The sequence below is a fragment of the Triplophysa dalaica genome, chromosome 3 (genome assembly GCF_015846415.1).
Source record: "Triplophysa dalaica isolate WHDGS20190420 chromosome 3, ASM1584641v1, whole genome shotgun sequence".
Classification (NCBI taxonomy): Eukaryota; Metazoa; Chordata; class Actinopteri; order Cypriniformes; family Nemacheilidae; genus Triplophysa; species Triplophysa dalaica.
In genome coordinates, this window is record NC_079544.1 from 17,550,337 (window position 1) to 17,577,106 (window position 26,770).

The 26,770-nt window shown below is 39.6% G+C and overlaps 1 protein-coding gene across 3 annotated transcripts in view; it reads right to left on the bottom strand.

Annotated features, from left to right (window-relative positions):
* spsb4a (splA/ryanodine receptor domain and SOCS box containing 4a) overlaps window positions 1–26,582 on the bottom strand; it is a 61,307-nt gene extending 34,725 nt beyond the window's left edge. Inside the window, exon 1 of one of the 3 annotated variants that reach the window (XM_056742970.1) lies at window positions 26,056–26,582. The gene's annotated coding sequence lies outside the window, so the exon portion shown is untranslated. Of the gene's footprint in view, window positions 1–5,627; window positions 6,017–10,153; window positions 10,220–26,055 lie in introns of those variants that run through there. The other 2 variants (XM_056742971.1, XM_056742969.1) reach the window with 2 other exon arrangements.
* Window positions 26,583–26,770: the final 188 nt, after the last annotated feature.

Genomic DNA, 26,770 nt, shown 5'->3' on the forward strand with positions numbered 1-26,770 from the left:
TGGACATAAACCTCCAGCCACCAGTGGCTTTGATGAGGAGCAGCACACATTCGCCATCTGTTGTTTACCTTGCATCCTGCCTCTTTTCGTATTAAACATATCACTTCTCTTCAAGTAGTGTCGTTCACTTGTCCAGCGAACTCACACTTTTTGTTTTCCTTTTGAAAACTCTGTTTCCGTGGGACTCAATGAAAATGAAGGTTTTGTGTTTTCTTTCAATTTGTATTAGCTTTATTTGTCCAAAAGTTCTGTTCCATTTTTTGGAGGATAAATACATTCAACATTTTTTATGACTCATCCTGCACTACCTAGATTTTTGTCCAATCAAATGCAACATCCAAACAGCTAAAAGTCAAATCTTGGTTTATAGGTTAATAATATAATGCCTACCGAATTTAGTTTCTAGCTAATTTTTCAAATAAATCAACACAATTAAGAGTGACTGTCATGCGAATTCACAAATTCATTAAATTGTCAGGGTTTATTTTACGTTAGCATCAGTTTCAAATTCAACACAAACAACAAAACTTTCCTGCTTGTTGCAGGAAAGTTGACACATCACGCCATGTTAAAGTCCCAGTGAAATAAAAATTACAATTCTTATTTTTCATGAAATATCGCAGCGTTTATAGTAAATAACTTATCAATGTGGTTCATTTTCTTTTTTTTATTCATGTACCATCATAATCTTCAGTTAAAATCTGAAGATGCACTTCCGACCTGAAATCACGATCCATTTCTAATGATGTAAATTAGACGGCTTGGCCGGAGCATCTGTTAACTCCTCCCCTTCAACTGTCAATCTGCTTCCAGTTTCATTTCAAAATCAATGCAAAAGGTGTACTTACACATCCAATCAATTCGCATTGAAAAACACAAACCCCGCCCACTTATTTCCTCATTGGAAATTCCTTTCACTCAGAAATGTGTCAGAATACGGAAGTAAAAACGAGTTCACGGGGACTTTAAGACATGATGCTAACCTCTCCTTCTCTCTGTCATTCAACCATTGTTATGCTTGATCTCTCTTTCCCTTCATCAATCTCTGCCTTCTCATTATTAGTGCCTAATGTCGGATGAGTAAAGCATGAGCCCACTGCAGGCAGTACGTAGGTCACGATACAGACAGCCGTCTAGCCACATGTTCAATACCTCCTCCCCCATACACCTACACAGTCCTAATTAGACCTTACTCATGGAGATACACTTCTACCATACACAGAAACACAAAGACTAGACAGCAGGCATCTGTCGTCACAGACTGAGCTGTTTTTCTGATCTGAACATTCTGAAACAGAGAGGAGCCAATGGCAACAGCCATGGCATGAGCATAGATGTGTGAGCAATAAAATGAGATGTTTGTGCACATGGGTATTTCGGGTGCACGTGTGAATTATGTGTCGGGTGAGATGGGTTCTGAGGTGACACATAAGCTAAAGAATACAGCAATCGCTCGTGGTGATTGTCACATCAAAGTGAACCTGTAGAATGTGAACAGAGCCTAGACAAGATAAATGCAAACCACATGGCAATTCTTCAATTAGACATTAGAGGTCCGTTTACACTTTACACACCACTCCTGGTGACAGCAAAAACTCCTCATACATGCAGTCTTGTAAGGGCATGCGTCACAACACTTTACCCACGTCACTTGCTAAATAGATAAAACATTTAAATATTGAAATGAAAATTTTCATACGTAAAAAGAAAGGATGTCGCTGTCCTTCTATAACCTTCTGTGCATTCCAAATGGGATTTTTCTCCCTCCGACGGGCACTTTGCAATAAAAACAATCATGGCCGCCATATTAAAGGACATATACCAGCAGTATCGTAAAGCGGAAGAAGCACACTAAGTTGGTTTGCCAACCACCAAATTTAAAAAGAAGAAGAAATGCGGAAAAGGTCATTTAAAACAGCAATGTGGATGAACTTTGATATCGAATCTCGGAAAAAAGAGAAAAGCTGATAAACATTGTTTAAAACAAGAAGACTTTGTTATCAAGAAATTTGAACATCAACTTGTAGTTATTTATGATTTTTTAGGTCACTATGCCTCAATTTAAGGTTGCTGATCTGCAGATTTGTTTATGTTGTTTAGCTGTATTTCAGACAGGTGATTTTTTCCATAAGGTTAGTTCATTGTAACGTCTCCATGTATCATGTGATAAGTTTGATGTACTGTGGTTAGTGTGTTGGAGGGGGGGGGTAAAGGCCAACAACCAGCTGCTACGTCAAAATCTAGTTTGAGCTATTAGTACAGCCCAGTAGTATACCCCACAGGGGCCAAAAGAGCACTTTAGTACATACACAGTTTATGGAGTGAAATGATGTAACAGCGGTTTCTGCTTAGTCAAAAAATTCACGTATATTGCGCTGCCCACAGGAAAGCTTATACAGCGACAGTATTTACGACACTGATAACAGGCAACTGCGCTTATCAACCACATGGGGGAACCATAAGCAAAAGTTCTCTAGTGTTGCTTTAATGCATTAGCTAACATGACCTAACAATAAAAATAATTCTGAACATTATTAATAATCTTGATTCATGTTCATTTCAACATTTGCTGATACATTTAACAAAAGTGGTTCTGTTAAAATTAATACATGCACAAGAAACTACCATGAACAGTGGTATTGTCATCAACTAACATTAAGAAAGGTTTTAGATTTATCTTTAATTAACAAAAATTGCTATTTTCAAGTTAGCTAATGCATTTACTAATGATAACAAGTACAACCTTATTGTAAAGTGTTGCCAAGTTACAAAACATCCAAAACTACGTGAAAATATACATCTGATGATGAACAAAACAAGCCCATCGTTGAACCATCATAAAATAACTCAGATCCTTAGCATCCCTGGTAGGTTATTTACCTCTTTATCGCCAATAAAGCTACAAAATATCCCTTTTGAAACAGAGACATGCTAAATTTTCATTATAACATGACAAATTTCCACAGATTTTCCAAATCTGTGTAGATTTCTTTGTTCTAATGAAGAGGGAGAAAGATATCTGAAAGAATGCTTGTAACCAAACATTTCTTGGCCACCATTGACTATCATAGCAGGACAAATTACAATGGTAGTCACAAGTGCCCCAGAAGGGTTTGCTTTCCTACATTCTTTAAAATATCTCATTTTGTGTTAAACTTCTGTTTCCCACTAGTCAATGGTGGCCAAGAACTGTTTGGTTAAAAGCTCTCAAATATCTTGCTCTGTGTTCATCATAACAAAGAAATGTATATAGATTTGGAATAACTTGAGGGCGAGTAAATGGTTTCAGAATTTTAATTTTTGGGTGTTCCTTGAAGCCCTTTGAAAAATCTCTCCATTTAATTTCCATGCCCAAGAAGCTCAGAAGCTTTCCAGCACTGCAGCAAGACCATTAGATACTAGCTATAAGCAGAAAGAGTGTAAATATAATACAGCCATTGAGGGCCAGGCCTACTGACAGCCCTAAAGCCATTTATCACCACGACTGAAGTGTCCACCCCCATCGCAAAACCAGTAATCACACACACACTGCCTTGTGGCAGATGTGCGATCCCACCTCCTCTCCTTTCAGCAGAACGGACACACACACACGAATCCTTCTGGCTCTTATCCAGTGGCCCTCTCCAAAGGAGGGAGATTGAATGGGTTAGGCAAATGGTTGTGTAGCTCTTCACGTGGTTAACAGCTGAGTTCGAAAGTCTCCCAGTAGAGCCTCTCTCTACAGAGCAGCTCCAGTCAGCTCTTTCCAGTCCAATGCTCACAGACAACACACTCCGTGATTAAAGCAGTTCCACTGCCCTCCACATCACACACTGTGTCCATGACCCACACCGCTCGCAACACACAAATACACTCGCGCAAAAAATCACTTATAAAAACGTGATATGCTATAACTTGCAACTAGAACTATAGTGTTTTTGTTCATATACCATGATAACACCATTTAAATAAATAGTATGGGATTTAAATATGGTCATCTTAAAATCCTAGTGTTAAAGTAGCCATGGGGGGCACCTGGAATACTACCATTTGTTACCATGTTTATATTATAGTATTCTTTCATGCAAACACTATGATGAATGAATATGACACTAATTAATTCAAACAATGTTGTTCACCGTTACCATTTGTGACCATGTGTGTGAAAGCCATGCTAAAGTCTCATAAAATAATCAGCATCAAATATTGATTTCAGTCATTAATTTCATTATGATTTCAATCTTTGACATGGCATTACACGGCCAATAAAAATTTCAAGTACAGTATATTTTCACAGAATGCTCTTTACATTAAGTAGGATTATTTTATATAGAAACAAATCACATAAAAATGACTTTAGCTGGGTTTTCACAAGTAGGATTGTGTTTCTTCTTGGTGCCATGTTTTTACCATGCTTAACTAGGTTACATTAACACAACACACATTTGTGCACGACTGTATTGTTTAAATACCATTGTATACGATATTATAGTGATCAATTGAGACGATGTAACACACAAAAAGTACTATTACCATTACTGATGTCTTAAAGGGATAGGTCAACCAAAAATTTTAATTCAGTCATCCTCAAGTTGTTTTAAATCAGTATACATTTCTTTATTTCTCTTGAACATAAAGAAAGATATTTAGAAGAATGAGCTTCGAGATTTCTAGAGCACCATTGACTACCATTTAAAATAGTTATCAAAGGTGGCCCAGAACTGTTTGTTTTCCTAAATACTTCAAAATAGCTTATTTTGTGTTTAACAGAACTACAAAGTAATACAATAATGTTTTCTACTATGGTAGTCAATGGTACTCCAAAAATCTCAGTTGCTAACATTCTTCCAAATATCTTTCTTCGTGTTCAATCAAAGGGATGCCTCTTTGTACAAAAAAAAAGAATCACAAACACACTGTTTCCATAAATACTCCACCCCTGGAAACACACGGCCACACACGCATATACAGACTCATGCAAATCCATAAGCCCCACACGCACACAACCAGGAGTGACACAATGAAAAGCATTCAAACATTCTCCCCGTGTTAAGAGTCCTTTCCTCTGAAAACAACAAATAATAGAAGGAAAAGTAAGACAAATCATAGCCACAGCACGTAAAAGAGAGGACAAAAAACCAACCGTCACCCCTCTCCACTAATCACCTTATCTGATCACACATGGCAGCTGAGAAAACACGAGCCGTAGATTCAGGTGAAAATATATCATTCTCCAAGGCCCCCCACACACACATTGAGTTTCTATAACCTCACTTCACCCCGCAGCGCTGCCCTTTCAGCTCAGAAAGTATTGAATGCATGGAAATCCCAGTTTCAAAAACATCACAGGAGCCAACATGCTTCAGCATGGTTGTAACATCCAACACAAAGAGACGGTATCCTTGCCAGGGTGTATCACAGCTCTAATAGAGCAATTAAAAGCTACAGGACAACACATGCCGAGGGAAATGAATGCAAATCAGGTAACCCATACGGCCGAAAGTAGAGAAGAACTAAAAAATCCCACAGTAGTTTCTTTGAGGAATGAAGAGGTAGTCCCACTCACAAACGAATGTAAACACACAAGACTTGAGAGTGCCACATCAAGTTCTTCGGCACGCTCGAAACACAAACACAAGGGTGCTTACACAGATGCGGTCGTGAAGGTCTTCCTTGTCGAACTCCTGTAGTCTGTTGTCGTCCGGGTAAAAGGAAAAAATCAGTAGACTCCTCTTTGTGAGGAGCGCACGCTACTTCTTTCTCTCTTTTCTCGCCCTCTCCCTGCTGAGGAAGGAGAAAAGAGGCTTTTCCCCAGAGATGTAACCCCCCACCCCCTCCCTGAGGTTAATCCCCGCCGTGGCAGAACCTCCGTCCCACTCCACGCTCCGGTCACACGGCTCCTAAAGTCCTAGCGCACTCCCGGCTCCACAGCCCACGGACTGGGAGAGGAAGAGAGAGAGAGGAATGGAGAGAGAGAAAGAGGCGAGACGGTTATGCGAACGGCAGCGTGAGAGCCGTCTCATGATGCAAAGTGATCTGCTGAGCTCATCAAGCAGGGACACCAGGCAAACAGTGAGAGAGAAGAGAGCGAGAGAGAAACAGGCCACGCCCCTAACCCCACCCCCAACTCATGCATTCTCCAGCCCACAGTCTTTCACACTTTCCTCTCAGCCAATCAGACTGGAGCTACTCAGAAACACACACTATGAGTCTCCAGCCTGTTACCTCCAGCTCTATGATATCTGTTTTGAAAAATAATCTGACTCCAGCTGGAGTGTCAACAACGTTGAGGATTTAACACTGGGCTCTTTGTATGATCAAACGAAATGAAATATTCAGTCCGAACAAACTGAAGCAAGCATTTAAAAAAATCTAGATAATTGAACCGTCTTCAATTTTTCTATTCACTTTTCTCAACAAAAAAATGCATTTACCATTAAATGCGATTTTACTGTGTTAAAATCATTTTCTTTGAGACTAAATTGGACTTGCTGATAGGATTAGCTTATTTGCACAAAGGCTTTGCGTTGACTTAGCTGTCGATTAACTTAAAACAATTAAGCCAATTCTTCAGATAACAGCAAAAATATGGCAACAAAAAGTTGCTGAATTAAATTTGCACAGTGCTAAAATAGCGTGGTCAAGTTATTATATTCAACAATGTGTCACGAAAGCCTGTGTAGATTGAGTTTCAGTTAACTTAATGTGTTTAGCAAAAAATAAATAACACTGACTATAACAAACTTGTTCTTTTTTAAAGACTTATTTTTGAAGTTTCTGCCTTTATTTGTACAGTTTTAGGGAGAGAGAGAGAGGACAGAAAGCGAAGTGGGAGACTGCTCTAGGGAATGCTCAACCGCGCTACGTGTCGGAGCTCTGCCCATGAGGCTATCTGGCTCCGACAACAGACTAGGTTTACCGGTGCACCACATCAACCGCATCATCTTCAGGATATGCATTTAGCCATGTATGCTTCTCAGACAGAGTACATAACATGAGATCATAAGAATTACATTTCATGCTGTGTGTAATGTTGCCCTGTTTGAAAGAAAGCAGTCAGTTTTAAATCTGAAGGTGAATGAATAACAAAGTTATTGGCTTGGAAAAAAGAGAGTCGACTCTGAATCACACAAACGAGTCATCCATAGTCAGATTTGCGAACAGCCGCGGATTTACTTCATTACATATAGTCCCCGCCAACGTTTTGCTAGGACTGCCCGCGAAAACTTCACTCTTCTCCCTCAAACACTGTAGATCGTGAGCCTCATTCGCGGTAGACCAATCACAGCAGACTAGACCATCTGACCAATCACATCAGACTAGGCTAGCGGAAAGGATTAGTCAGATGAATCGCGGAAGAATTAGGTAAGGAAGTAAGGTAAGAATAACTGCCTATTATTACGTAATAACAATGTTTTTACACCTTCCATGTACATAATCTTGTTGTTGGACTCCGTAATCCCAAGTAGGACCTAAAAAAATCACTAGTTATGTACACTTTAAATAAACACCAGCTCTGTCCTTCTTGCATGCCTGGTCAAACCCAAAGTGCAACCAAATCCCTCCGAGACACCTTGAATGCACTCAGTCTTTCAGGGTGACGTGAATTTCCTGACCATTTCCTCCAAGGCCACACACAAAGTGAATGATCTGCTGCAGTTAAGTGTGTGAGAGAGAGAGTTGGCCTGTGGTCATGCTCTGCCCTCTCTTCACTGAAATATCAATCTGTAGTTTTAGACATTCTGACCCACTCTCTAGTAAAGCACAGTGTAAAGAAAGCAGTAGCTGTCATAAAAACATGCACTCGTGACCATGTAGTTTTTCCTCCTTGATAAAGGCAAGAAAAACGTTTAACCGTTTCTAAAGAAAATGTGGGTGGTGCTTGAAAAAGTCATACTATGAAGCCTGGATGCTATGCATTCACATGTAGCGTTAAGCAGACGCTTTTATCCAAAGCCACTTGCAAAATCTGAAGTACAAAGTTGATCAAATTCATCATGAGGACAATTAAATGCAGTTCCAACAATTTTTTTGTGAAATTCAGGCAAAAGAAGTATTAATTGGATATTTCCCCAAAATAAAAAAATTCTGTCCCTCCTGTACCTTGATGACTTTCATACTCCGGCAGAAGACAAAAGAAGAAATTTTGAAGAAGGTTCGTACCTCAACAACAACAGAACCCATTTACTTGCATTTTTTTAGTGTCCATGTAGAAGTGACTGGGTACTAGTTTGATTAACAAAATGCTTCAAAATATCTCCTGTGTTCTGCAGAAGAAAGAAAGTCATACAGATTAGGAATGACAAGAGGGTGAGTAAACGTTTTTAAAACTATAGTGTTAGGGCGAACTATCCCTGTAATAGTGGAAATAATCAAATACAAGTGTATACAAAAAACTTCTGTGCAGTAGCCAAGATGTTATAAGTGGTTTTAAGCATGTTTCTTTGTGTGATAGATGGTTGCTTGTTGGCCAATGTCAAAAGAATCCACACCAAAGACTATTATAATCTAATGTCAAAAGAACATTACTTGTCAAAAGTTAAAACTTAAAGGGCCACAATCTCAGAAAATGCACTTTTAAATGGTTATCTACCAGAAACTGAGTCGCCAGCGTGTGTGCAGGAACACCCTGATATTATACAAATCCATCTATTCTTCTTTTTGTGATCTCCTTTAAACCACAACAGTGAAACAAAACAGGCTGTTGGGGATCCCCTAACAATCTGATGTCACATTGTTTACGCCTGCCCATGACCGCTCGAAGACTCCACCTTATGAGCGCTTAGGTGCACCTTCAGCCAGAGACACGCTGTCAGCCATCTTCAGGCAAGAGCAGATGTAGCCACTGGCCAGCATTAGTAGAAACAGCAAATGTGTGCTGCTGTTGGATGTAAAATGGAACATTAAAGGAGGCCCGGAACAGAACTTTCTAACGAGCCCAAGTTTGGTCCATTGTGACCTCGGGGGCTGGTGTAATTATGAGTCAGGGCAAGAAGCACTTTTTTCGGATCGACAAACCAACACGTCGATCCGGAAAGACAGACAGAAACGACCCAGGACTCAATGGAAAGGTCTCCCCCGGGGTGTTCAAATGTCGCTGACCGGGAGTCGTTGCCACCCCTAGGTCGGGAGCTAGAGCTCCCGGTAGCCGGAAAGGTTGAAAAATAGAAGCTCCGATACTTAGAGCGGATTAAAACTGAGTTTGCATTTGTAAGACTATGAGGTTACGCAGAAATTGCTACTCACAACGAAATTTCATCTGGTGGCTGAGCTTTACATACCTGTCTGTCAAATACAAGTACTCTGAATGCATGTTTATATAGAAAAACACTTTTGAGGCTTTTAAAATTCCCAAACCTTACATTTTAACAATACTAATTGTGTTGCTTATTCTTGCAAGTGAACACCAAAACTCTGCTTCGCGGTGAAGCTAAATAAACTGGCCTCAATCAGCAACCTAAAGTTTTAGAAAAACAACAACTTGTGTTTTATTTGTACATGCAGTGCCTCTTTAAATAGCCCTTTCCACCAAACTAATCCATTACTCATGTTTATCTTTCGTTGTCTATTTCCCCTCTCTTCTCTCACCCAGCCGTGTGGCCGGCTGTGTAAATTGCCTTCTCGTTTTCTGCTTCAGGGCATTTTAACACTTTTGAGCCAGCATGTGGTGGGGGAACGGGGAGATGGGAGGGGTTTGTGTTAATCTAGAGGACAATAGGGGAGACCCCTTCAACAAAGACATAATGGCCCTGTGGACCGGGGAGACTCATTTGAGTGGCCTGCTTATAATAAAGCTTTTTCAGATTGGGTGGGGGGCAGGCACACCTCCTGGCGACACACGTGTCACAAACAAAGCCCTGCAATTGTCCGCTTTCCGGCGATCGAAGCGGGAATGGTGAAGGGGTAGAAAAGAGGAGAGGGGAGTTTAAGAGTATGCTCATCTGGCAGTTACAAAACAGATGGCAAACACAGAGGCAATATACAGTTTATGTGGCGACTTTTTTGTTTATCATCATATAGATGACACATATTCATCTCACTAACAGCACACAATGATGCAAGTTTCAGGTTATGCTTACGGGTCAAATTCTATGCCACACACATGCAAGCAGATGGACAGATGAAGAAGCAAATGTATTGGCCCTTCTTTGTGTATGACACAATGGCCGCTTACATCAGCGTGTGGCGGCACATGGAAAGTTCTGCCACCCCCCTCAAGCGAGGCTCCTGGTGCAAACAGACCAGCTGGATCCACACTGATATCATTCAAAATCGTGGTGTGTTTGCGAAATTCTTGGGTCAATGACGTAAGTACCGCTGGCAGCTGTTCACCCTTGTTGCCAGGCATGCATTGTTCTAAAAAGGGAGAAAAAACAATGCTTGCTTTGCCTTTCTGGTTATGTTTTTTTTTAAATAAATTACTTATGATATGGCAATGCGCAAAATGAAGACATGATGTCATCACATCAAACATGATGGCCTGATAACGCAATATTATTACATGGTGCTCTGGAATACTTGATACTGATTGGCCAATCGCTACCAAAGTATGATATTCCCAGATAACAACTGCTCAACAACACATGGTGACATGGAAAATCATTTTGACAGGCATGGTTTAATGTTTCTTTGTATAAATATGTCGTTTAATAACATATATGACATTACAAACAATTAAACCAAATTGCCTGTTCCTGCCATTTCAACGTTGTGTCTTACCTTAAAACCGAAAGTAAATGGGTTTTCCTCGCTGAAGGTCTCCAGATCAATATTTAATGTTCAGTCAACCAGCTGTTATCGCACAATACACCTCTTCAGTGTGATACAAGACCCACAGCTGTCAGAGTTTATTCTTGCGATTATAACCGGCTACCTGTACATTAACCATACTTAAGATATGATCGTGTAAATAACTTTGAGATATTCAAAAAATCTGTAGTGTAAATTTTAAACCATGCTAATTTTGTCCCCAACTATTTTAGTGGTACAAGCTTTTAAATAAAAAATAAAACCATGCTTTAAAAAAACATGCGGAAAAGCACACGTACTGTATATTAAGACTTTACAGAGCATTTGTTTGTCATTCTTACATCGAAGCTGCTGAATCATAAATGACAAAAGGGTTCACTCGATCTTCGCAATTCTATATTTGTATGCCTTAATTTTTGCTAAACATTGTGTAATAACTGTCGATACCAGGAACCCTTGAGAGTCATTTTGGGGAAATGATAAATGTCAGATGACCTCACAGTATGTACACAATCAATATGTTCTCTACAAAACATACATAATCAATGCTGGTTCATATCCAAACCAGATTGCTTTGACATTAACAATGAACTTTACATAAAGTATTTTAGCCATTGTTTTAAAGACAAATCTGGAGTGTTGTTTTGTAAGGCGCATTAAGTCTTTACACCATAGCTAACATTAATGTAAACCAGGCCAGAAGGTTTGAACCGAAACAATCTTAAAGTGCCAATTCAAAGGTTTTCTTTCGAGCTGACCTGTGCCAGTTTCTGGTTTCCAGTAAATCATACAGACAGATACAAACAAAGATTCTCACATCTGTCCACAAAAACAGAAGTGTGAGAAAAGGCTAATCTAAAAAATTTTTTTACAGGAAACACAACCGCACAACTCACAGTGTGAAGCCAGACAAAACCAAAGCCAAGAAAAACATCGCACAAAATGTGTCGAAAACAGACTTCACAAAACATACGACACAGACAACAAACGAAAGACATTCCAAATAAAAGCTCTCAGGACATAATCACAGAGACAACACAGAGCTGACAAACACATATGACATCACCTTCCAGATCTAAAGGACGACAGCCTGCTCAAATATTGACCTTAGAGATTTGGTAACACTGCATTCTGTCACATCTCTCTCCTAGCTTTGACTCAAGCGATGATTGTGCACTATGATCACATGCAGTACAGTTTCGGCCTGTAAATTGTAAAAAGGGAATGAATCGATGCTCTTAAGTGCTGCAGAACTTAGACAGGGAGATGAAGGAGAAAATAGATGACAGTTCTGGCATACGCAGTCTTTCTGTCTGCCAGAGTTCTTCCTCTTTCCTGTCACTCCCTGGCTTCCTTTCATCCATTTCTTATATTTCAGTCTCATGTGGCCTCTATATTCCTACACAAGCGTGTTTAATTTCAATCTTCCATCTATAAAGGTCTTATGCAAAGTCATGTCGGAGTGCTGGTATTTAATAGATGACGGAATATGAATGCCAGTCAGGCATTTTTAATAATACTTCAATAGTGATATCTTGTCATGCTGAAGTTCTCATACACTTTCATAACATTGCTAGTAGGAAACTTTCTGTGGATTTTCTGAGATCTGACTAAACTGGGGATCATTACAGAGTCATGACGCATAACTTGTCAAGCTTCTATTTGTAAGGATGTGAAACAGACAGGAAAATATAAGACTGTCTAATTGGGTCCATTTTATCTGACCAAAATCCCTTGCATGTACTTACCGTATAAACTTAACATTTTTAGAGGAATTGAAAGTAGCATTAGTCAGTTTATTGTGTGCTAGCTTTGACTATTTCACTCTTCCCACAGAAGTAATATCATGTCAAATATCTCGTTGTATTTTCAACTATTTATATTTGTTCGTCCTTGCACTTCCAATGTTACGCCTTTTTATCAAAGCTAAATTCAAGATTGTTTTAAAAAGGCTGTTTTCAACTTAAAGGGACAGATCACCCAAAATTAAAAACTCATGTAATCATTTACACACCCTCAAGTTGTTCCAAATCTGTGTACATGCTTTTATTTTGATGAACACAGAGAAAGATATTTGGAAGAACGGTTGTAACCAAACAGTTCTTGGCCACTATTGACTATCATAGTACTAGTAAAAATGACAACGGTAGTCAAAAGTGCCCCAAAACTGTTTGCTTTTCTGTTCAACAGAACAAAGAAATGTATACAGGTTTGGAACAACTTGAGGGTGAGTAAATGATGATTTTTTTTCTGGGTGAACTGTTTCTTTAATTCCCTATCTCCAGCATAATGGTAGCTTCCCTAAAAAAACTCTTGTCTCTTCATTAAAAATCCGTTGAATACTTCAACATTAACTCGCCTTTCAGTCCCATGCTAAGCATACTGGGAACATAAAATTCCACCCGGATATGTTTTTGCAACCGTGAAATCAGACTGCTTTTAACTTTCTTAGTTAAATTAAGCTTAAACGGAATACAAAGAGCACAAATATAAGCTAAAATTGTACCGAAAGCTAACGCAGACAACATTTAATTGTAAAACATATGTGAGTGCCAAAAAACGAATATTAAGTTATTAAGTAAATATTTGTTTTTAAAATGTTGCAGTTATATTTTCAAGTGTGCTACTGGTCTAGTGTTTATCTGTAATACACCACAAAGGATGTTTGAGTTTACAGCGTTTCCCTAATAACCTTACATTTGAGGGCATGTCCTCTCTTATCTAAGCGTCGCTGTGTGTCATAATTTCCTCCATTGAAGCTCTTATCACAACAGCAGGGGCCTTCAGAGGCAATGAAGTCTTTCTCTATATCTGTTTGTGGGGTCAGAGGGGGGTAAGAGGTCAGGGTTTAATCAGCTTAATGGCCGCTCGTTCATCTCTTTTCTCCTGATGACCCCCAACCCCTGTGACCCCCATGGCAGCTGTTGATCTGTGTGTGACCCTAAAACCACCCACTCGTCCTATAACCACCTATCCTGCCTCTAATACTTAATGCCAAATGTAAGGATAATGCTCGCAAAGCTCCTTGGGCACCCATGTGGAATAGATGAGATTGGCATACAGTGGAAATAAGGCGACCCCTCAAACGTTCGCCATCTTTGAGACCTTGCTATATGGTTATTTCAACAGCTGAGTGAAAAATATGACACTGCAAATTCAAAATATGTTAATCCAATGAAAAAAACCTGTGATAAGAATTCTTGGAGAACATCCTGCCCTGTTTTTTTCCCTATATGACCCTGGATCACAAAACCAGTCTTACTTAGCATGGGGACGTTTTTGGTAAAAGCCAAAAATATATTGTATGCGTCAAAATGATTTATTTTTCTTTTATGGCAGAAATCATTCGGATATGAAGTAAGGATTATGTTCCATGAAGATATTTAGTAAATTTCCTACCGTAAATATATCAAAACTCTATTTTTGTGAGTTGATGGCCTGCTACAGTGCCTCTGATTCACAACTTCAAAGGGCATTTTCTAAAATATTAGATTTTTTTGCACTCTCAGAGTTTTAAACGGTTGTATCTCTGCCGGATATATTCTAACAACGCATACATCATAAAACAACTTGTTTATTCAACTTTCGGATTATGTAAAAACTCAATTTCAAAAAATTGACCCATAAGACTGGTTTTGTCGTCCAGGCTCACATATAATGAAAGGGAATACTATTGAACTTCTCACATGAAAGCAAAAGGACAAATTAGAGCAGATGTTGAGATCTTTTATTCCATCACCACTTGAATTCCTGTCTGTTTCTCACTTAAAGTAAGCAAATCACTAGTAAAGTCTGTACATTTTAAACATAGCAGTCATACTGTACTTTTTTGCTGTATTGTATAATGGCCTCATTTACTTTCATTATATAGAAAAGTGATGTTCTATTCACGACTGTCTCTTTAAGACCAAGAGAAACGAATAAACCTTCTGTTTCCAGGCATTGTTAAAAGCTTTTCAGACCACTAAACATAACCTAGATACTATGTGTTTGTGTTATCCACACTCCTTTCCCCAGTATTATCACAACAAAAGCCCTCTTCTGATTAAGCCAAATAGTCACCATGTGTTCATGGTGCCGGCCCCCAGTAATTCAACCCCGGGCCCTGACACACAGAGAGCAGCGAATGGTCGATTTGCTCATTCCATCTTCCCCTGCCTCTCTCTGGCTCTCTTTCGCTGAAATATTCAGAGACACAGAGGCTCCTGTTACCTGGCCAGCCAGCAGGCGAAGGCCTGTAGATCTACTTTCCGACCGGAGCATCTCCAAGGGCAACAATTACAGAGTATGTGTTGGAGTTTGAGAGTTCTCACATTTGTCTATGCATATGAAGGAGAAGCTTTTAAATTTCTCCCTCTCTTACAATTTGTTGGGTTGAATTAACCACCAAAAATGTCAATATTTGAACCAACCAATGGTTGATTCAGTGATTGGGTTTGTCCTCTTTTCACCCAACTATGGGTTGAAATCAACCTGGTATTTTTTATAGCGTGGTCACAGCCCTTTGCATTATTTAACGTGCTGTTACAGGTCAGTTTAATAAAATAGATCTGTCCTGCTAATACAACAAGGGGATGTTTTGAGGGACATGTGGCCTTGGTTGTATTCTTTTCGGAAAACAGCCGTCTGGGTCTCATAAACACCTGAAGCAAGACTTATAGGGGTCGTAGTGAATGGGGTGACCACCATAATGGTCTCCCCATCACAGATTTCTCCCAGCTAACCATAAAATCTAAAAACTAAACCACTTTGTAACCACATAGAAATCTATCAATTTACCTATTAAGTCTTCGAATCCTTTTTATGATTCTTTTGCGATCATCCGAACACGCGGACAGCCATTTGTGGGTAATTCATGCTATTCAAAAACATTCTGACGTATGAAAAGGCCAAGAGTTTGAGGATAACCTACTGAGTGGGAAAACATGAGGCTTTGCGTTGAATATGAATCTACAGGACACAATGAAGCATGAAAGGATTGATATATACTGAGCACATCACTGTTAACCTTTACAATCAATGTCTCTTTCACACCTCAACACTTACTGCCTGAAAGCTTTTCAATCGGGGAATGAATGAGAGTGAGAAAGAGCTGGAGGTGATGGTTGTGACCACATGCATGAGCGGTATGGTTGGACTGTCTGCTGAGTTTGAGCCAGACGCATCTTCCATCAGTGCCAAAGGAATGTGCTAAATATATAAACTATGGCTGTTAATGGATAAACAGTTATTTGCAATTAGTTACTTTTATTTGAAGTTAGCATAACGCATGTAATGTAAAGGTATGAGAAACAAATATAAACACTTGCCGTCATGCTGTTTCAAACTGATAAAGTGTGAAAAAAAAATGTGTAGCAGGTTTGCGTGGCTTTATATCTGTACTTATAGTGCATGGACGGCTGTAGGTTCCCACTATTTTTCTGCCTTTGTGCAGAAAAAAGTAGTACAGATGTGAAACAACATGAAAGTGAATAATTGATGAATAAATGATCTATCCCTTAATTAAAAAGGTTTTTTATTTCATTATCAAACGGAAAATAACCACACTATCAATCTATAATCTGTTTCTGTAAAGATCAAATGCAAATAAATGCAATGAAAAGGAAATATTATCACTTTCCAAGGAAGAAGGATCTACGTTTCCATGACAACTGTGAAATGATGGCATGGAAAGACCGAAGCACCATACACAAAAGAATGGTTCCCATGAAATCTGGGGGGGGTTGAGCGCAAGAGAGACAAGTATGATAAGAAGTACAAGAAAAGTAGAACAAATAAAAGGAAAGGCATAATGGGAGGACTAAAGCGTCTCATGTCGCCCCACATTGGCTGCCCTCCCTGCCAACGTCAGTTCGCTACTAAATTTCCCATGGGGCATTGCAGTAGCGCTTGGCACTTCCCAACCTTCTTGATGTACAAGTGCTAGGGGGGTTTACGTGTCCTCGACCCAACCTGAATTTACCAAATACAAGTACTGTGTAAACTGAGGCACACGCTACGGTCAGTGACATGGTTCAGACTCATGACTCCCCTGATAAGAACACTGTGATAAAAATACTTTTTGTGACAGTTTGATAGCTGTGTTTCTAGACTCTTGTCTCTCTATTCCAAGCATTTCCTGTCTTGCTATGTATGTTGTGATATAGAGGTGTCAAACGCAGTATATGATACAGTAAAACAATATTTGCAACTGTCCAAGCAATTCAGGAAAGACTACGGAAAGAAGATTTTAATACAAAATAATAACAAGCACTATAAATGCATGTGAATAATTTAAACAGTAACTCGATTTCAATAACAGTAAATACTTATGAGAGAATAGACTGAGAAGTCTTGATTCTCTTCCTATTTCATATTCTCTGCATATCTCTATATCTGCCTCCTCTCACTTCCTTTACCTTCTTAATCTTCACACAGCTATTCTCTCTCCTTCTCTCTTTCTCTCACTCTCTCTTTTTTCCTCCCTCTCTCCCTGAAGCACAGTAGTGTGTTGCTAAAGGTGACCCAGCCTGAAATCAATAGGTGCTGCCTGAATTAGTCAGAGACATATGAGGTGGAGTGTAAGCCGAGATTTAGCAAAGCCATCGGCACAAACAAATGCCGTGATCATTCTCTCGTACTCTTCGCTAGATGATGTCATCAGAAAGTTTATGGTTTGGAGTTAAAAATCTGTCAGTACAAAACAGATGCATGTCTAGCGCTGTCAAAAAAATGACTTTGCCCCCTGGATATGATTTGACAGATGCTCACAAATAGTGAAATAGAAAACTGACTTAAGATAGACTTGTGGGAGGATTATGTTGAGGGTAGAGAACTGATAATATTATAAACCGGGTATGCAGGTCACAATGGAAGTCTATAAGATGACATCATTAATAGGGAAACAAATCTGTTTCGACCTGTGCCATGACATCCAATGAATAAGCTTCATTCAGTTCTATTATTTCAAAATTTCTGCACCATATTATTTATGTTATGAACATGTTATGAATCTAAATTGGCAACAGCTCGTTTATCAACGCAAATTATCAGATGCTACGTGCAGAAGCCTTCGAACAAACAAAACACGTGTAAATACGTTCCGGAGATGAGAATATTTATGTAAGAGCCTGGTTCATTGTTTTTAAATGAGGCGTAATTCTTTTTGACCTCACAGAACAGCCGAAACGTTGAGAAATCAAATTCACCCCAGGCAGGTGGTAGATTAAAAAAATAACAGGTTGAAGAAGACCAAATTAAATGATCCATACAGCACATCAGCCAGTCTGGCAAAGGCACACAGGGTTTTGACCCAGTTTATTCCCCCAAACGTGGAGAAAAAAGAATGAATGAATGAATAAATAAATGAAAAGGAAGGGGGTTGTGCTCTGTTAGGTGAACTAGGCTCAGAGCATAGTGAATGATTAATGCCCCTCCTCTTAGCTGCTTCCTGTACAAGTGACCCATATGCAACAGACACAGTGTAATAAACACTTCCATGCAGATACAAACAAATCCACACACAAATAAAAATATCAGAGAGGTCAAACATATCGCACATAAATCCACAAACCTGTCCTTGCCTGTTATTAGTTAAGCACATTCATTTGTGACCTTGCAGAAACTTAAAGCTTTGTTTTCTTTATTTAACACAATTGATAATGTTCCACACAGATAAATGACACACACAATCTGCACAAACAAGACTCATTAACCAGCTATCACACAAACATCTTAAATTAGCCATTCTGCCACACTGACTCAACGCACATCCAATCAACTTAAACAATTCCTGTCTGGACACCGACAGTAAAACCTTCATTAGGAAACTGTCATCTAAATGTAAATAAGACCACATCTGCCAGCGTTGGAGAGAATATTCCCTTGGTGTACATAACAGATGGGTAAACCAACATTAAAAAATAAAAAGGTCACATCATGAAAATCTATACTTCTATCGGACGAGACAGCAAAACTATATTAGACCCGCAAACCCACAACCTGTGATTAAGCACAGTCATTGTTTGTTTTGTTTGTGCAGATTGTGTGTGTGTCTATCAACCTGCATCAAAACCTTGCACATCCAAAAAAATCGAAAACTTTGTAAAATATTAAGTACTGTTTTGTTAAAGTTGTAAAACTTTTTAGTGGTTTGATATTTGCGAATCACAGTGACTAACAAAAAGGGTGACTAATACTACTGATTTATGGAAAAATCACAAAATATGAGGTTTCGGAAGGACAGCAGCATTATTTAAACATGAGAAAACATTTTAGTTTACAGTTTACATAAGTTTTAAAGGTCCAGTGTGTATTTTTTGGAGGATCTATTGACAGCAATATTAAACAAATACTGTATACTATGTCTTCAGAGGTGTATAAAGACCTTAAATAATGAAGCGTTATGTTTTTATTACCATAGAATGAGCTATTTTTATCTACATACACCACTGGTCCCCTTGCATAGAATGGGCTAGTTGCACGAGATGACACCGGTGAGATTTTGCTTAACGAAGTCCTTAGCAATGTATAGAGGATATGACATTATAGCTGATATTTATTATTTTCTTCTTTTTATCTAAAGAACACCCATATTTGCCAGCTTTTTCCCATTCAGCGTTGAATGACCAGAAACTAGTTTGCCGACCCTGGCATCCCAAAAGCTCACCGGCACCATCTTGTGCAACAAGCTTTGTTGTTTCTACAGTATCCCTAAATAGCCAACTGCACTACAGAGCGCGGTTTGTAAATACAGTACATGATCACCTTTGCCCAAAAAGCAAAACCGTGATGACATCTAAGTCCTGTGTCAGCCGACATATTGCTTCGAAAAGGGAGAGGTGGAGTCAGCCATTGGTTGCAATCCATAACCTTAACAATAGATGCCGCTAATTTCGTTCACTAAACTTTTCTAGCCCCACTGCAATGTCTTGGAACACGCAGCATTATTTGATATGTTGACGTAATTTCATCTTAATAATGCAGAGAGTGACCCCGCCCCCTTTAAAATAACCAATGTTATATCGTTTACGGCAAACAGTCAGCCTGGCAAAGCTACATTTAACAGCCTAATAGCCACAGTGGTATAAAAGTCTATTTAAAAGAATGGGAAGATCAGTGTTAACAGTGATGTGTCCAGGACTGGGTAAAAAATACATCAAAATGTATTTTAAAATAAAATACCAAATACCTTATCAAAATAAACTACAAAATACTGCGGCCATATCATTTATCAAAATGAACTATACGGTATTTTTGTATTTGTAAAATACAACAAAATAGTTTTACAAGGGAGCATAACATTTCTTCACAAACCCTACATCAATTGGCCTATTTGAAGTGAAAGTGACCGATTTGTCAGGTAAGGTGACCCATACCCGAAATGTGACCTCTAATTTTGACCCATCCAGTGAGTAGTGAACACACGCACAGCAAGTGATCTATTCCTTTGCCATTACACTTATTCTGTGGATTAAGTAAACAGTGTTATAGCAACATCTTTTCTCTGCCCAAGAAATGGCATAAATCTGACATATGCAACCAGTTAACATATCAAATATTCACATAGGCCTGGCTGTGATCTCCCAGATGAAGGTTCCTTTTAAAGTTACCCAACAGTAAAGTTTTACTGTTTGCAAATGACTTGCCTTTTGTGCCTCACCAACACTGACTCAAAGACAAACAAGTCATTCATAAGAAGACAACTGATGGCACCTGTATTCATCGCAACTAGTTTCTCATTAATTAAGCATTTGATTGTTAATCATAAATAATATTAAACAAATAATAATATATTATGTGACAGGCAGTCGTTCATGCAATGGTATGCAAAATGACAACCCAGTAAATTTGTTTATGTGAGCCTATCTCTGCAATCTGTGAGAAAACGAGCCTATCAGATTTCGCTCCCCTTCTGACGTAGGTAGCCGTTCTTATTATAATATCACCACCCCTATTCTGAATGTGTTCACCCATGGCGCTGACTTTTCTGTTAAAAAAATGTTCAGCTCTAACACCATGGTAAAAATTAGCAAAGCAGAGCAACGTATGCTAACTGTTCTGTTGTTGGGTGCATAGACCAGCAAAAGCACTCTTCCCAGCCTCACAGGAGACCAGAGAGGATTTGATTTATTATATTTTCAATAGAAATCCTCTAGACTGAACGAAGGAAAGCTGCAGATAAAGACATTTTTAAGTACCGGTATTATTTAAGTAACATCTCAGGTACCTGTGGCAACTTAAAGTAGATAAAATGTCACTGTGAATCGTTTGTCCGCTCATTCATAGAATGCAATGTGTATGGCTTTTAAACACGCAACGGGATTGTCCTGTGTAACAATACTTTCACTTTAAGAAAACGCGATGCATTTGTCTTGAGTACCTGCACTTACACAAAGCAGTGTGTATGGTTTGTCAAAGTCAAAGTCTGCTTTAATGTCAATTCTGCCACATGTACAGTACATACATATAGAGGATTGAAATTGCGTTACTCTCAGACCAATGGTGCACAAAGATACAGATAAATACAGATTATACATACAAGTCAAATACAACTATTACAAGCAGGTATATTTAAAAACAAATAAGAAGATAGGTTATGATAGATAGAGTGCAAACCAGTGAAATATACAACAGTGCAGATATAAGGTAGTGCAAAGAGCTTATTGGTATGTTTAAAGTGACAAGAGAGCAGGCTTTGTTTAACCTGTCAGAAGAGGTAGTTCAAGAGGGCAGACCGATGGTGAATGAGGTAGTGAGCAGTCCAATCCTGCATAAAGTGACAAGAGCGGATCAGTGTATGTTGTGGAGGGGAGTGGGAGGATCCTTGGATGAGGTCAGAGTTCAGTAGTGCAAGAGAGGGGAGGGGGGGCAGGCGCAGGAGGGAGTTTAGCTTCCTGACTGCCTAGTGGATGACTCTCTGCTTTAGTCTGCTGGTCCTGGAGACTGCAGTCTCCTCCCTGAAGAAGCTGTGTCTCGTGTGGGTGGGATCACCTGCAATGCAGAGGGCTTTGCGGGCGAGAAGGGTTCCATAAATGTCCTGGAGGGGGGGAGAGAGACACCAATGATCTTCTCAGCTGCTCTAGCTAGAGTCTTGCGGCAGGACGCATTACAGGCGCCATACCACACAGTGATGCAACCAGTCAGAAGGCTCTCGATGGTGCCTCTGTAGAAGGTTCACATGATGTGGGCTGGGCCTCTGGCTCTTCTCAGACTGCGGAGGAAGTAGAGAGGCTGCTGTGCTTTCTTGGCCAGTGCTGCGGTGTTGTTAGTCCGGTAAACACTAGACGGGTATGTCCTGGGTACTTTCATTTATAGAGAGCAGTGTGTATGGTTTGTAAATACGCGACTGGTTTGGCATGTGTACTTTTTCATATAGATTACGTGACGCATTTGTTATAAATCCGTTAGCTTACTCTTATAAAATCCAGTTTGTCACACCCATCTCCCGCCACCCTCACGTTTTGTTATTACACCTATGAAACCCCACGAAAGCAGTGGTGACCGGACCAACAGGGATCAGAGCGCCTAAACGAATGGCCCGGGGGGAAAAAGGTTACCTATAGAAAACAATGTGTTTGGGGTTCAAAGACCAGACACATCGCTTCTCATTTGCTTTATGTGACCCTTCTTTCTTGTTTTGTCATTGGAAGGACAGGCTAGCAGCTCATTTGCACTTAAAGAGATACACACCAAAACTGCGCGTTTCTCTTCACATGCAAAACTGGGCCTCTAGAGCAGGGGTTCTCAAAGTAGGGGTCAGGAAAAGAGGCCAGCGTTTGCATAAAGACATCCATCAGAACTCCAATCAGTTTGATGAAATTTGACCATCTGTAGTAATAGTCCATTGTTTATGTATAACAACAAGTAAAACAATTATAAATTATTATACCTATAAAGTCGTTTTATGTTAGACTGTGTTCTTTTGTGTTGTCATAATGCACGTTTTTGGATAGATCGTATATGTCCATGTGCGCAGTTGCGGGCAATGTTTATATAATTTACCAACCTTCGAGGATAGTGGGGATCTCGAGTCCCTGGCACTTTTATTTTGGGTATCGTAGGCTAAAAACTTAGGAACCCCTGATCTAGTGCATGGTATAATGAAAGACGTGGTGTATTTTGAGCTAAAACTTCACAGACTCATTCTGTGGACCCCTAAGGTTTATATTAAAATATCTCCTTTAATGATCCAGTAGAGATACTAAACATCATAGAATATGTGAGAGCAGTTGATTAAAACTTTTAAAAAATCATTATAAGTGAACAAATGATATGTACAACCTGACTAAAATAAGACATCCATTGCCCAGACAGTATATCAATTGAAGGACCACACAACGTTTAAAGCTTAACGCAGTATATACAGATGAGCAAATTATATTTATTCGTGGGCCAAGTCTACATCTCTAGGGGGGATGACACACTGATTTAAATAGATTTCAGGTAAGTCTGTGACTGTGGTAAATGTGGACAGGTTCTGTCAGGCCTGGTCTGTTCCGTGCCTGGCATTTTTCGAGCATCAGAGCCACAATGTATGTCAGCATTGGGCTCCCAAGGGGCGAGGTTGCAGAGTGCTGAATGCTGTTGTTTGTGAGGCTGGATGGGTGGATTTGGAGTGTAAATGTGAGCTTAGCTGGCGTCCCCCACTGTGCCTGACAGCGGTAGCTCAAACTCTGACTGCCTGATGAGCGAAAACAGAGAACTAAAAAACACAGAGCTAAATGCAGACTGCCTGGAAGGAGAGAGAGATGGAGGCTGGATTTTGGGGTGTTACATTTACATATATGCAGCGGGTTGACGCTTTTATCCAAGGTGACTTACGATGCATTTAAGGTAAACGTTTTAATAGTGTTTCCTGTAAACTGAAGCCAGTACATTGGCATTGGTAACACAACGCTTTAGCAATTCTTGTTGGCGATCCCTACCCTAGATGATTTTATCTTTATCTATCAAATTGATCTCGGAAACATTATATCCGTGAGCAATGCTTTACAGTCCCAGTAAAGTGTGCCAAACGATGCTGCATCCTCACAACTCTGCACTCAGGAGGGGCCTGCGATGGACAATCGTGGCGTGGTAATTGCATTCATCATTAATTTTGAGGGCACAGTCACACCATTATACAATTTGCATAACTCCTTTTACTAAATCAAGCTATAAAACAATGCAGACGGTGTGTATAAATGGCACAAGCACCTCATTGTGTTCCAAGGCGCAGCGCTACATTAAGCAAAACATAAGCACCTATGTAAAACACGCACACGACAATGCCGTCGAATACAATCTAAAAAAGCTTTGAACAGGCAAGCAATGGGCTTTGTTTTCAACACAAAGACCAGCCATCCTCTCACCCATCCTGTTCTGCCGTTACGCCTTAGACATATTTAGCACCACCGGAAGGAAAGAAGAGCCGGCAGTATCATTTTCCAACCAGTGTGTGTAATTCAGAGCCCCTTTTATGTGTTGTGCTATGCCTGAGAGAGAGAGAGCGAGTCAGAGACTTGCATTGAGAGCCCATCTGTCAGTCTCTTTTCTGAATATGTCCATGTAATTCTATTTTATTACTCCCAAAAGGAAAAAGGATGAAAGGGAAGGAGAGGGCGAGTGTGAAGGAAAATAGATTGGAAGGAATGCAGCACACATGTGAAACCTTAGAAAGAATGAAAAAAATGAGTTACGAAGCACTTAGATAACCGATAATACGTCGAAAGGGAGATAGTGAGAAAGAATGGAGCAATTGTAATGATGCACAGAGAGGCATATCGAAAGAAATGTGAATTTCAAGGCAAAATTATCCCTTAAAAAAGATATGATACATTAAACCCTGCTGCTCACGTGGGCACTGCAAGTTTAAGTCTGGCTCACAATTTTTAATCCCGCTCTTCACACCATATTTGTCTAGTGGGAATAGGCCACAATGGTGCAGCTTTCCTCCGCCCCTTATGACAGGGCATCAGTCAGCCTCCCACAGACACACATCAAATTATCCAAATTAAAACAGGCTTAGCCTGGCACCTGGCCCCATCCCAATGGACGCTGAACAGCTGAGCTCAGGACACACCTCCTAAAAGACACCATGCCCCCTGGCTGCAGTATGGATTAAACCACACTGCTGGCCTACATTTATCAATGGTGTTACAGGTCAAAGGTCATTCAAGCGGATATGGCTCATTCAGATCAGTTTGTACTTTATCTTATCTTGGTTTGGATCAGGTAGTGGATGTTAGGTGTGGTCTAAGAACACAATTTTCTGTACAGAAAATCTATCCAAATATTGTGCATAAAGCAAAAGATGGGTTTGTCTGCTCTAAATTCATAGCATGGCTTCTTTTGCTCAGTTTCATCTCTTGGAAATTCATATTTCCTCAGTAAATATAAATAAATTTGTAGAAAAAAAAGCTTTTAAAGGAACAGGGTTTGTTTGCACCTACAGCAGATCCATTTAACATTTAATTTAAATGTACAGCTATAAAACATTTCAGAATTTTGCATTGTTGCAAAGCAGCTTTACGTTTTAGCACAAACAGCAAGAGACAATTTAGAAATAAGGAGGATAGAAATTATATTAAAATAGGACAATTTAAACACGTGAACTGGAAGTTGCAATCGTTTTTGAGCATTTCCATGTGCAGCAGAATATGGGGCGTTTCTCAATTCAGGAACGCAAAGAACAGACTTGTGTTCTTGTGGAGACCGAACTCGGGAGGCAGCCACAGAAGAACGAACTTGGATAGACGCGCCACAGTGACTTCTGGGACTTAAAGCGGATTCCACAAGCGCAATGTTCTTGAGTATTGGAACCTGACTTTGCTATTAATGACATATAGCGAGAACACAAGGACACAAGATTCCTGAAGAACGCATATTAAGAAACGGCCATCGACTGAGAAAAATAGTGGGTGGGTCTTGTGTTTTTAATAGAGATCTGATTGGATGTACAAAACCAGGCGTTGAGTTTTGAAATGAAACCAGCAACAGACTGACAGTTGAAGGGGAGGAGTTAAAGGCTCTGCCCTGCCCAAGCTGTCTAACTGACATCATCTGAGACGTACAGCCACTACAGGGCAGAAGTGCATTTTCACATATTGATGAAAGATTATGAAGACACAAGAATTAAAAAGGAGTGAATGGCCCACGCTGATAATAATAAACAAACACTGCAGTATTCCATGAAATTATAGGAAATGTTATTTTTAATTTCACCAGGACTTTAAATGTCCTTTAGCGTTTGGTGATGTATTAAGACAGAGTAGTTGCATTTACCAAAGTCATCTTAAAGATACCTAAATAATAATAGTACATATTTACATACTTAAATGCCACACACATCTAACGATACATTCTTACCTTTCACTCAAGCTGTCTCACACCATTGTGTCTTGCATTAAATACGACTTTTACAAAGACAGACAATGGACCCGGGGAAACCCATTCAGTCTCAATCTTAGTGAAATCCCACCAGCAGCTCATTCTCCTGCGGGGAAATACATTTGCATTTTGATAAGGACTCGATAGTCATCCAGATGATAGCACTGAGAGAATGATGAGGCGTTCATCTGTCCATGGAGGGGAATGAAGAAACGTGACGGAGGAAATATATTTTGAAAATGTCTTTAAACTCCCAGAGAGAGTAACTGTTATGTATGCACTAGAAAGCGGTTATCAGAAATACGAGAGGCAACTGGGTCGATGATGTGAACTTTGGTTTGCTTAAACAAGGCGAGGAAGTAGAAAATAAGAGAGTATTAGTAGCCTATGTAGTGTCCGTGAGAAATCTCGCGCATGCGCAAAAAGCCTAAACCGCTAGAGATAAGGTCAATTCAACAATAAATAGCAACAATTGTGTATTAATATTCTACCCCGTCGACACAGTCCACAGAAATAAATGAGAAACAATGTCATCTGTCTTTCCAGCTGTTTGTCTCTCTATCGCCATCTCTGTTTGAAACATAAAATTGCAGGCGCACCTGTCTTTAAGTAATTGACGTCAATCTTTTCCGTGAATCTGTCAGATCATCTTAAATATAAATACGTTCACCGTTGTGAATCAGGAGATTATTTG